Source organism: Camelus bactrianus, chromosome 2 (genome assembly GCF_048773025.1).
Source record: "Camelus bactrianus isolate YW-2024 breed Bactrian camel chromosome 2, ASM4877302v1, whole genome shotgun sequence".
In the NCBI taxonomy this organism is placed as follows: Eukaryota; Metazoa; Chordata; class Mammalia; order Artiodactyla; family Camelidae; genus Camelus; species Camelus bactrianus.
In genome coordinates, this window is record NC_133540.1 from 11646387 (window position 1) to 11658519 (window position 12133).

The 12133-nt window shown below is 50.2% G+C and overlaps 1 protein-coding gene and 1 long non-coding RNA gene across 17 annotated transcripts in view; one reads left to right on the forward strand and one right to left on the reverse strand.

Moving 5' to 3' along the window:
- Window positions 1–1043, reverse strand: part of LOC141579467 (uncharacterized) — a 198487-nt gene extending 197444 nt beyond the window's left edge. For 12 of the 13 annotated variants that reach the window (XM_074375669.1, XM_074375684.1, XM_074375673.1 and 9 more), the window contains exon 1: window positions 824–1036. The gene's annotated coding sequence lies outside the window, so the exon portion shown is untranslated. Of the gene's footprint in view, window positions 1–823 lie in introns of all 13 variants that reach the window. The other variant, XM_074375746.1, reaches the window with a different exon arrangement.
- Window positions 1044–1241: 198 nt separating this feature from the next.
- Window positions 1242–8683, forward strand: LOC141579472 (uncharacterized). Of its 4 annotated transcripts, XR_012511006.1 has the most exons (5): window positions 1242–1400; window positions 2786–3022; window positions 5157–5323; window positions 6151–6280; window positions 7878–8683. It is a non-coding gene; the product is annotated as an uncharacterized LOC141579472 (long non-coding RNA). The 4 variants fall into 4 exon arrangements; XR_012511003.1 differs by lacking the exon at window positions 5157–5323 and having other exon boundaries at window positions 1244–1400; window positions 7186–8683; XR_012511002.1 differs by lacking the exon at window positions 5157–5323 and having other exon boundaries at window positions 1244–1400; window positions 7189–8683.
- Window positions 8684–12133: the final 3450 nt, after the last annotated feature.

Genomic DNA, 12133 nt, shown 5'->3' on the forward strand with positions numbered 1-12133 from the left:
TCCTGTGCCCCCACCACTTGGTGGCCCTCTCCTCATGGAAACACGATTTCCCACAACTGCACCCTGCCTCCCAGCTTGTCAGAGGGGAGTGACCCACAAAGACACAGGTGTTTGTGAGGATCCTGTCCCCCAGCAGAAAGCCTACTCCTGGAGCCACGGACAGGGATCTGGCCTCCTGAGCCACTCAGCTCTAATTGAAAGCCTAAACTGGGGACCCCGAACATTGCTGACTGACTTTCTGAGTCACCTGGGCTGGAAGGGCCTGATTTTTCTTTCCAAGAATGGATGTAGCACAGCCTCCATTTTCAGGGCTGACATTCATGACGTATCTAGTTCCCCCAAATGCACCCCAGGAAGGAAAGGCCCTTCCATCCCACTGGTTAGAAACCCAGCCCAGGGGAGTTCCGAAGCACTGCATTGCTGTCAGGTCCAGCATCCCTGCAGAGTGGCCCCTGCCCCTGAATGAGCCCCTTCCCTGGGCCTTCCCTGCCTCGACATGACCACACCCCAGGTGGTGCTGGGGAAGGCAGGGAGTGCAGTGAGGGGAGGGGGGAAGCAGAGCCCCTTGCTCTGGAGTGAGGAGACCACAGAGAAAGGCACACACCACCCCGACCCTATACCCCAAACTCTTAGCCCCGCCAACACAGGGGCCGCTCTGCGCCCTCTCACCGTGGCTCTCCTGTGAGACTGCACCCAACCCGACATCTGGTACCCAAGCCCTACCTCCCCTCTTATGACAGATCCCGTCTTCTTGGAAACTGCTTAGCAGCGCGTATTCAAGGCCGGCAGCGGGCCTGGCGGATCTGCACTTCAGGTGCCCTACCTGGCCAGCCGTGCGTGCCTGAGCTCAGTCCTCTATCTTGCCCACCGGTAGCCTGGGTCCACGTCCGGTGCAAGCGGAGGCCACGGAGCCCAGGCTGATCCCCACACACGGACAGGTGAGGGTGCCCCCGCCCCGCTGCCCCGCTGCCCCGCCCACTGGTGGCAGCAACGCCCCAGCCTCCGGCCGGCGCCACCTGCAGGTCAGGACTTCCGGGCGGCCCTGCCCTCCCCGGCCCCGCCCAGCTGTCCCATAAGCCTCCCCCCACCCCCGTCCTGGCTGCGCCCTGGCTCCCATTGGCTCCGCAAGTTCTGCCCTCGCACAACTAGACTCGGGAGGACGCACGACGCAAGCGCTAGGGGAGGGTCCCGCGGAGTTGCCATGGTTACAGGCGCCACGCTCTGCGCGGGCCGGCGTGCGCTTCTGGGGCGGGTAGCGGGCTCCGGAAGTGTGCAGCTGCCCGGGACCATGGCGGTGCTTGCTGCTGGGGATGGCGGCTTGCTCGGCCGGGCGACTAGTTCTGGCCTGGTCAGTCGGCGGCCGACATCCTGTCTGGGGCGGCGTCCCACAGACGGTAAACGTACGTCCGCGCCGTCGGCGGGGCCGGCGGACATGAACCGGGGTGGGATCGGGGTTGGGGCGGTGGCCGGGGAGGGCTGTGGTGCCGGGGAGCGTGTTGGGGCGGGGCGGGTCAGGGCTTGGGCACAGCCTCAAGCTTTCCTCTCCCTCAGGCCCTGGGGCTGGGGCCGCGAGTCTGGGTCGCCCTTGGTGGCCGCGGCCTCCCAGAACCCCCCGGGAAGGGCAGGCGGAGGACCCATCTTAGATGAAGCGGGGCCTTACCCGGGTTTTGAAGAGCCCCAGAATCAGATGTTGGAATGGGGTGGCTTATCAGCCTTGTTTATCTGCAGGGAAATTTCAGTTCCATCCAGATGTTGGTTCCTTCAGTCAACCTCAGGAAAAAGACACAAGGGTCAGTGCCGATAAGCAGTTATCTAGGGCTTGACTCAAAATAAACTATGCGGGGTGTAGGGATGGTAGATGGGACCCTCCCTCTTGAAGTTAGCAGTCTTCTGGGATTAGAGGCCCCAGTTGAGGATTACATCCTCATCTGCAGTAATGGAGCTTGTGAGAAACACACAGAGAAGGGAGGGGTGTGGTGGCGGTAACTCATTACAGAATCCAGGACCCTTGCCTGGCTCTTGTGTAGAAGAGTCTCGCCTTGGATAGGGCAACAGTTATCAAAGTGTATCCAAGGCCCCTGAGGTGCAAGACCATTTTCATAGAAACGCCGGGATGTCACCTGCCTTTTGCACACTCTTGCTCTCCCGAGTTCCTGCGGGGTTTTCCAGGGAAAACCTGGCCTGCGATATCACAAAACAGGGAATGCAGAGGCAGATAGGAGAATTCAGCTCTCACCAGTCCAAAAGAGATTTGCAGAAATTAAAATCACTGCTATTCTTCTCACTAATGATTTTTCTTTTGAAAAATAGAATTATATTTTGTTTAAGAGTATTAATGGTAACATACAGTAGATTGTTAATATTTTTAAGTGAATTCATACACTTTCTCTAACTTCTTATTTAACTTCTAACACAGGAAATAGTGATAGATTAAACTCACATAAATAGCAGCCTTTTGGAGTTCTCAGTAATTGTTAAGAGTGTATAGGGTTCTGTAGAACAAGAAGTTTGAGAGCCCCTGGAGAACGGGTGCTCAGATGCTAGTCGGGTGCTTAGTGGTGTTAGACGGATGCCAAGATGTCTTCCGCAACTGCTCCCGGACTTGAAGTAATTGGCCACATGGAGATGGGTGGGCAGTGCCTCCACTTTACAAACCAGAAGCTGCTGAATGTGTCTGGAGTCTAGGCCATGGGCTGTGCAGGGATTCCCGTTGTATCTGTTCTATCTAAGCCGGGATTCCTGTGCAGAGGCCTGGCCCTGAAGACCCGCTCTCCTTTGCTCCCAGCCAGGTACCTTCTGTGTGACTTCAACCCTCCAGAGGGCTTCAACCTCCTTAGGAACGTCTGCATCCACATTGCCTTCCTCCTGAAGACCCTGCTGTAGATGGAGGAGCCGGTACTGGTGCTATTCCCTTGGGGCCACCTCTACCACTGGCAGAGCCCCGATCCCTGGTCCGACTCCTTTGACCTCCCAAGTCTCAACAGAAACATCCCTGACATTGAGTACGAGCAGTTCGTTGCAGGTGAGGTGGTGGTCATTTAACTGGGGCCAGGTGGTCTTTGTTCTGGTTCCGATCTGAACATCGGGCCATCTTACTTTGGGCTTGTCGGTCTGCTTAGGGGCCCTGCTCATGTTTCCTACACTGCAGGTGAATTTGGTTTTTCCATAGTTTTTTCGGGAAGTCAATTTGAAGTGTATGAGCTCTATGTCCCCTCCCCTCTGAAAACCCTGGCCTCCTGGTGAGATGCAGCGGTGACAAGGAGGCCACTGCCACAGAGGCCCTTGTCCCAGAAAGAGTCGCTCGCTGTGCAGTCAGGGCTGTTCTTACCTGTAGGAAAACACGATGTGTGTGTAGCATGGGCCACGTGCTGGAGAAGATATGTAACTGCCCATCCAGTATAATTTGGTCCTGCTCAAGCTACCCATTTTAAATTTTGTAAGAGGGAAGAGTTCAAGATTTTCTTTGAATAAAGGTATTTAGAGCTTATCAATTTTTTTTAAATTGAAATGTGTTTGATTTACAATGTTTTGTTAGTTTCAGTTATACAGCTGTTTTGTTAGTTTCAGGTATGCAGCATAGTGATTCAGTTGTACATATACATAGTCTATTCTTTTTCAGGTTCTTTTCCATTATAGGTTGCAAGATACTGAATATTCTTCCCTGTGTTCTACAGTGAATCCTTGTCGTTTGTCTGTTTTACATATAGTAATTTGTACCTGTTAATCCCAAACTCCTAAGTTTGTTTTATAAGTCTGTGAGTCTGTTTTTTGTTTTATAGATAAGTCCATTTGTATCATTTTTTAAAAATTCCACATATAAATGATATCATATGATACTTGTCTTTGTCTAACTTATTTCACTTAGTGAGATAATCTCCAGTTCCATCCATGTTGCTGTAAATGGCCTTATTTCCTTCTTTGTTATGACTGAGTAATATTCTGTTATATCTAAATACCGCATCTTTATCCAGTCATCTGTCAGTGAATGTTTAGGTTGCTTCTATGTCTTGGCCATTGTAAACAGTGCTCCTGTGAAAATTGGGGTGCAGGTATCTTTTGGAATGAAGGTTCCCTCTGGATATATGCCCAGGAGTGGGATTGCTGGATTAGGTGATAAGCCTTTTTTTTTTTTTTTTTTTTGTCTTTTGAGGAATCTCCATACTGTTTTCCACAGTGGCTGCAACAAACTACATCCCCACCAACAATGTAGGAGGGTTTCCTTTTCTCCACAGCCTCTCCGGCATTTATGGTTTGTGGACTTTTGAATGATGGCCATTCTGACTGGTGTGAGATGATAACATTGTAGTTTTGAGTTGCATTTCTCTGATAATTGAACGATATTAAGCATTTTTTTATATGCCTATTGGCCATCTGTGTGTCTTCATTGGAGAATTGCTTGTTTAGTTGTTCTGCCCATTTTTGGATTTGGTTGTTTATTTTTTTCTTATTAAGTTGTATGGACTATTTATATAGTCTAGAAATTAAGCCATGGTCAGTCTCATCTTTTGCAAATATTTTCTCCCATTCCATAGGTTGTCTTTTAGTTTTACTTATGGTTTCTATTGCTGTGCAAAAGTTTATAAGTTTAATTAGGTCTCATTTATTTATTTTGGCTTTTATTTCTGTTGCTTGGGTTGCTTAGATTGCCCTACGAAATCATTGCTGAGATGTATGTCAAATAATGTTTTGCCTATGTTTTCTTGTGAGAAGTTTATAGTGTCGTGTGTAATATTTAAGTCTTTAAGCCATTTTGAGTTTGTTTCTTTTTGGTTTTTTTGCGACTCTATTGTATGCTTTTGATTTGTGGTTACCTTATTCTTCAAATATATCAGCCCATTACTATATCTATTCCCTTTAGACTGATAAATCACGTAGGCTCCAACACATCCTAAGAATAACGAAGAAAAAAAAGAAAGAAAAAAATCTACATTTTCTTGCTCCCCTCTCCCATTCCCAACTCTTTTTATTTTGATGTCCTTTTTCATTTTTACATCTTTATGTTTATTCTCTTGCAACTCGTTATTGCATTTCCAACTATGGTTTTCCTGTTTCTATAGCATCCTGCTTCCTTTCTGTTTAGAATGGAACTTTTTAATGTCTCTGTTAGGTTCAATATTGCTGAGTTATCTCACCTCCCCCTCCCCCCTTCCCCCCAGGCCTCTGAATCCTCAGTCCAGGGAAGCTAAACCATTCTAGCCTTGATCGGTTCTGGGAAAGCAATCTTCAGAGTGGGAAAAGACATTGAAAAATAATATTCTGTGAGTTGCATTCTACCCTTGCCCAGAGATGAGAAACATCTGAAGGTGGAGGAAAACAGTTGGAGGTGGGGAACACAAAGTCTTTTCTCCTTTTGCTACTGATGAAATGATTGCTTTTGTAATTAGTGATGATGCCCTTTAAATTGGTGAGATCGAGATTCCACAGCTTCAGCGCCTGTGAATAACCAGCTGGGAGAAAGCTCTCTAGGGCCCCTGCAGTGGGAAAGGCAGCCCCTCTGAGCACCTGTTGTTCTGTATTCATCCTGCCTCCACACGGGTTCCCTAGGCACCGTGCAGGACGATGCAGTTACCCAAGGTGGAGGACGGGGAGACCCCTGCTGTGTGGCGAGCCACAGAAGCCCACACTTGAAGGACAAAATGTAGAGTAGTGGGGCGGTCATAGGAACAGGGGATGGTTGAGACCCAGGATGGTGTCCTGGAGTCCAGCAGCCAAGGCTGGTGGGGCAGATGGGGCCCTGGGGCATGGGCAGTCCTTGAGGGATCTGAAGCAAAGATAGGAACCAAGAGACTGGATTCGTGTGGGGGTACGGCACCCCTTGGAGGCTGCGGGGCAGCTCAGTGGGCCCAGGGGGAGCAGGCACTTCCCCAAAGCTGGGTTGACAGGTCACAACCAACTCACTGGGGACCGAGAGGCACTGAGTCATTTTTAACTTTTTGTCCCTCTTCCTGGAAAAGAAACTGCTGCCTGTTAAATAGCCTGTGTCGTTAGTGAGAATTAAAGACATGAAGCAAGATTGCCTCAAAAGTCATCCATTGTGTAGTTGTTAATAAGGGTCAAATGAAAACTTGAATAGATGAAATGAAGCATTCATCAGAGGATTTGAAACTCCTTTAAAATAAAAATTCTTGCTGCCTTTGTTCTTCATTTCAGGGTTCACTTGGTGATAATAATCATAACCAAAGCAACAGCAAACCCTTACAGAACTCTGTCCTGCTGTTCCAGGAACGCTGTGTTCATGACAACCCAATGAGTTGGCACCACTATGAGTTCCACTTTAAAGGTAAGGACATTCATTAGTCACACGGCTAATAAATGGCAGAGCTGGGACTTGAACCCGAGCTCTCTGGACCCAGAGACCCCTCTCAGCCCCTTCACTGCAGCTCATCACTTGGCATGCCCGACACAGGCCAGCATTTACGAGCAGCGTGACCTTGGCCAAGGCTGCTTCACTGCTTGCTCTCTGATTCCTCATCTGTAGAATGGGGGTGTGGGCAGTGAACTCTGTGAGCTCAGTGGTCACTTCCTCCAGCTCTGCAATTCTACTGCTTTGAGTTAGTATAGTAAGTATCCGAGCCCCTACATGGCCCAAACATGGGCTGGCGCTTCGCTAGGCCCTGGGTTACGGAGCAAAGTAAGATCCGCCTGCTCCTCCGAGGAGCCTGTGTCCCTCCACGGCAAACAGCTGCGAGGCCCAGGCTCCCTCGCTGGCGGTCGGGGGCTGGGCAGGAAAGTCTGATAAGAGAAGATGGAGGCAGAGCCCCTCCGGGAACAGTGGTGGCCACACAGCTCTCAGGAGCGAGAGCCTCTGTCCAGGCTGCTGAGAGGGGGATCCTCATGAGGCCAGTAGTCCCCCCAACCTAAGCCCTCAGGACAAAGATCCAGCCATCCCTGCAGTGTCACCATAGAGCCAGTCCATCCTCATCACTGTGCCTCTGTGCTCCTTTGTCCTGGGGCCTCTCTTCCCCCTACACTCAGAAGACTCTTCTCCCTCTCTTCTCTGAGTGCCCCCTCACTTCACCCGTGGTCCCTGCTTCCTGGGCCACCATCACTGGAGTTGACGCTTTGCACCTTCACAACCCCCGTTTGATCAGGAGCCTGGGTTGGCCTCCTTGTGCTCACTTTCCACCTTCAGATGATTGCTCCTCCCCTCATGGGAGCACATGGAAAACCCAGATCCTTTCCTAGCAGTGCCTGCCACCCTGGCCTCCCTGCTCATCTGCCTCAGTCAGGAGCACCTGGACCACCAGCTCTGTATTGCCTCGCCTCCTACCATCAAGACGTCAAAGTTCATTCTCCTTCCACCACCCAGTATGGTCATTGTAGGGTCTTCTTCTCTGTCAGCCTGAGCCAGCCACCCCCCATTCACCCTACCCCCGGGCTCATACCCGGGCGTGTCTCCACCCAAGGTCCAGCCTCTCTCCTTTAAGTGCCCACCTCTAGCCGTCCAGCTTCTTCTCCACCAGCCTCCCTGGCCCTCCTTCACCCTCACTGGGGCATCATGCGCTGAATCCTCTGCTTTCCTGCCTGTCCACGTTCCTCTTACTTCCACTTCCCCACCTTCCAGCTCTGCATCCACAGTCAGCACTCTCTTTATGACAGACAAAACCCCCTTGAGCCTTGACCTTTTCAGTTCCTCACCAGGCCGACTTCCATCTCGGTTCACCCAGCTCTACTTGTTCTGAGCCTGCAGGCAGCAGGCTCTCCCAGCACAGATTTCCAAGACTACAAATCAATGCCCACCATGTTGCCGCTGCCAGGCAATCCTCCAGGATTTCTCTAGTGAGCACATTTCCCCACTTATCACTCAGTGGTGTCAACATTCTCTGCTCTCTGCACACCTCTAACCTTCCCTCTGTCTCTTCCCTGACTCCCAGCAGATGGCCTTGCCTCCTGCTTCAGAGAGAATGACATGTCACTGGAAAGGAACTCGCTCACCTGCAGCAAACCTGCTCACCTCACCTTTTATCTGTCCCTCTCCCACCTGGACTCTAGCTGTAGTTGTTCTTAATTCAGTGAGTTTAGTTGACATATATATACACAGTTAAAAGCATAGCACACTATCGGCTACCTTCTAGGGGTTACTTTTTCAATTTAACATGGAGTGTGTGATTCATCCACTTCATTGCATGTACCTGCAGTTCATTTGTTTTAACTGATCTTAAATGTTGTGTGTGTGAAAGTAACACAAGGCAAGGGTAAGCCAGGATTCAGGATGCTGGTTACTTCCTGTGAGAAAAGGCCAAGAGCAGGATAGGGAAAGAGGACACAGTATGTCACTGTCAATATTCCTGTTATGATGCTGGGTGATAGGTTCATAACTGTGTCTTATAATATTAATTTTAATACATAAATACCTCTGACAGGCACCTAAGATGAGAATGTGTCATGAACCAAGACATACAATGGGTAATATTACATCATTATTGTTATGTAATCTTGTTATATTATATATTAATCATAATCTTACATTATTTGTTATGGGTTATATATTATATAGATGCATGAATTATATATTATGTGTATAAACACCTACATATGTATTATATACTATCTGCTAATAAATAAACAGAAGATAATATGCTAGTATATCTTCTATTATGTATTATTTAATAAATAATAACATACTCTATCCTGTTATATGACATGGAACATAATCTTTAATAAAATAAGAAATCTGTCAATATATATTGGTAATTAATAAAATTAAAAAAAACAGCCCGCAGCTTTTAACGCCGACACCGCTCCAGCTGTCACTGTGATTTCTCTTCCCTTTCATGGCCGAGGCCCTCACAGTGCTGTCCGTTCCCCCTTTCATCTCCTTATCCTGAACCTTCCTCCTCCTCCCATCCCATGCTGCCTTCTGCCCCGTGGCCCCTCTAGTCACCAGCGGCCTCTGGGGCACTGACCTGCGGGCACGGTCTCAGGCCCCAGCTCACCTGCCTGTCCGCCGCCTCTGCCACCGCTGGTGGGGGCGGGGCGGGGGTCAGAGTGCACCCCTTGTCCTGGAAGAGAACACAGCACAGACTGTGACCAGCAGCAGGTGTGGCCCAGAACTGCAGGACTTGGGGGAGAGCCAGACTGTCTGCATCCAGACCTGGGGCACTTGGAGTGTGAAGAAGCCCCGTCCTCACTGCCCCTGAAGTGAGGAAAACACCCTCAGGTGAGTTAAAGTGCTTATGACCTAGGTCTGTTGGCTGGAAAGGACAAACGGGCCCCTAAGGGGAGGGTAGTTGATGTTCCAGGCCCCACCAAAGCCCTAAGGGCTGGCGGGGAACCAGGCTGGACGCTCCACTGGACCCAGTGCCCCCTCGGGGGTGGGGCCTTCGGGAACAAGCAGAAAGCCCTCTGTCTCTGGGGGGGGGAACGGGGCAGTGTGGGAGCATCCCTGCAGCGAGTCAAGTGAAGTCAGGGCCTGTGGGATCCATTTGTATGGCCACATCGAGCCTCAGCAGAAGCCACAGCAGGAGTGGATTCCTGTCTCTCCAGCTGTCATCCTCGTGTCTGAGTGCCAGGCTTCAGACCCGATCCCCTGGGGCGCTAGGACAGTTATAGACAGAGGCGGCTCGGGGAGGCCTCAAGAGGGTGGTACTGGCCTTCCTGCCAACACGATTACATGAAGATCAAACAGTCCATCGATGGGAAGAAAATAAGAACCATGGTCACCTCTGGACCCCAAGCTTAGACGTGGTGCATGGGGGACATCTATCGACAATTCAGCGAGTTTGTGGCCAGAGCTAGAGGCCAGGGCAGCAAGCCGGGAGTGACACTGGGGAGCATCATTGTGCAGAGGCTGGACTGGGTGTCTGCAGGCTCCTCCCAGGAGAAGCCTCAGAGTTTGGGAGGTGGCTAACATGGTTCCTTCATGTCACCAGCAAGTGGTGCCACCTGTGGAAAATCAGCTGTGATCCTGAGATGGGTCAGCCCTGGGTGATGTGATAAAGGCTCCTACAAGAGGGGGCGCCAGATGGACAGTGAACCAACCAACAGGCTGATGAGATTCCCACCTGTGTTTATCGTGCTTTCGTAGCCAAGAATGAGAGAGTTGAATGGCTCACCATGAATATTTTAACAACTTTAGAGAGTTCCATGTCTCACTGCATTTAAGTGTCACCTGGAAGAATTCAAGCAGTGTCTAGACCCAGGGGAGGCAAACGGCCTCTCGGTTCCTCTTCAACCTGGCAAACCCAGCAGCCCTCTATGGCCAGACCTTGGCAAGTGCCTTCCCTTGTTATAACAAAACCCTTCCCCCGCACGCCTGTGGTAAGCTTTTGTTTTATTTAATTAATGGGAATGAAGGTACCTTACAGCCTCCACAGACTTTTCCTTAGGGCTTCTCTCCTTAGACCCGGGCCCCCCGCTGCCCTGGGTCCTGCACTGCAGAAGGTTCCCCTGGCCCTGACACTTCCTCTGGCCACGCCCTCCATCGGGTGGAGTCAGCAAGGCCAAGGGGACATGGTCATTGGCTCCATCCCATGCTCTAGAAACCCAGGATGCCGAATGCCCTGCCTCAGCAGCCCCTGACCCATTTCTAGTGCCTGCACCGGCTCTCCCCGGAGTTCAGATTCCCAGGACTCACAGAGAGGCCAAAGGGCAGCTGTTTGCATGGAGGTTATAGGCAGAGCCCGGACGTGAAATCTGAGTGTCCCCCTGTGCACATCCAAGGCCACTTATGGCAAGGGATGGACCCAGCATTGGGAAGAAAAGGGTCAGGCTAGTGATCAGAGTCTGGGAATCAGCTCTCCCCACACACTCACTTTCTTTGCAGGACTCCCCTGAGTCTGGTTGTTCTAATTTTGAACCTGGCCTTCCCCCTTATAATGAATGTATATTTGTAAAGGCAGGACTTTAGAACCTACTGCACTTAAAATGTTTAGATATATAGAATGTGAGCTCCCAGGTATGCTCTGGCCCTGCACTTCCAAGGGTCCAGAGCATTTATGTTGGCTCTACTGAGACTGTAAGTGGCAAAGACCATCTCCAGAGAGGAGGGGCTCCTGCTTCACAGTCCGAAGTCAGGATCTTCTGAGCGGACAAAACAATGGACACTGAGACCCTCAATTGTAAATTGATTTAGAATAACGCCAAAGGTGTGTATGACGTGTGTGTGCGCACGCACGCACCTGGGGAATTGTGTGGTACATGACTGTGAGTGTGTGTGTGGCTGTGCGCGCACGCGCCTGGGGATGTGTGTGGTTGTGTGTATGCTATGTGTGTGTGTGCGTCTGAGGACGTGTATGGTTGTGTGTATGGTATGTGTGTGTGTGGTACATGAGTCCATGTACGTGTGTGTGTAGGGAATGTATGTGGGCCAGAGTCAGTGCATCTGCACGTGTGTTTGTGTGTATGTGCATGCATTAGTATTAACAGTAGAAGCTGTCCTTTAGAATTATGAAGTAGTAAAATTTGTATGATGTCTTTTGCTGTATAATTCAAAATTAAAAAAATCTTCAGTCACTAGAAATTTATTCCCCCCCGATTCTGACTTTATTTTTCCATATTGATATGTCTTCATTTTACTGATGAAGAAACTTAGCTTAGAGATGTTAACTGACTCAACCAAGGACATGGAGCTCACGCACCCAGGGCCAGGACGCAGTCCAAGCCACGCTGCTCCAGAGGCCTGGAGCCCTACTCAAGATCACACGTTGCCTCTTGGCGGGGGAACAGATTCTGATGGGCTGTGGCCAGCGTGCAGGCTGCCCAAACTGGGGACACGGGAAGCCGGGCAGAGAGTACCAGACAGCAGAGAAGAGTGAAGCCCTGCTCAGAAATTAGATAGGTTCCTAGGTCTTGGATGAGTAAGGAGGCTCACTGCTCATCCTTGATCCCTTTGCTGGTGGCCAAAAGGGACCAAGGTCCACGAGAGCACTTCTGGGAGCTGCCTGCCAAAACCTGCAAAAGGACTGCTCAGGACTGGCTCTGCAGTAGGAGCAGAGGAAGGAAATGTCACCTCTTGGTGGACATTATTGGTGATGGCAGTAGGAGGCCTAGCAGCCTCGGTATAGTGGTGGCAGGACAGGGTCCTAGTGGATGATCGTTTTCACCTCTCTTAAAAATCATTGCTTCATATATTGTATCCATTTTGTGGTTTATTTTAGGGTGGTAAATATGGTCTCTGTTACTCCATATTAGC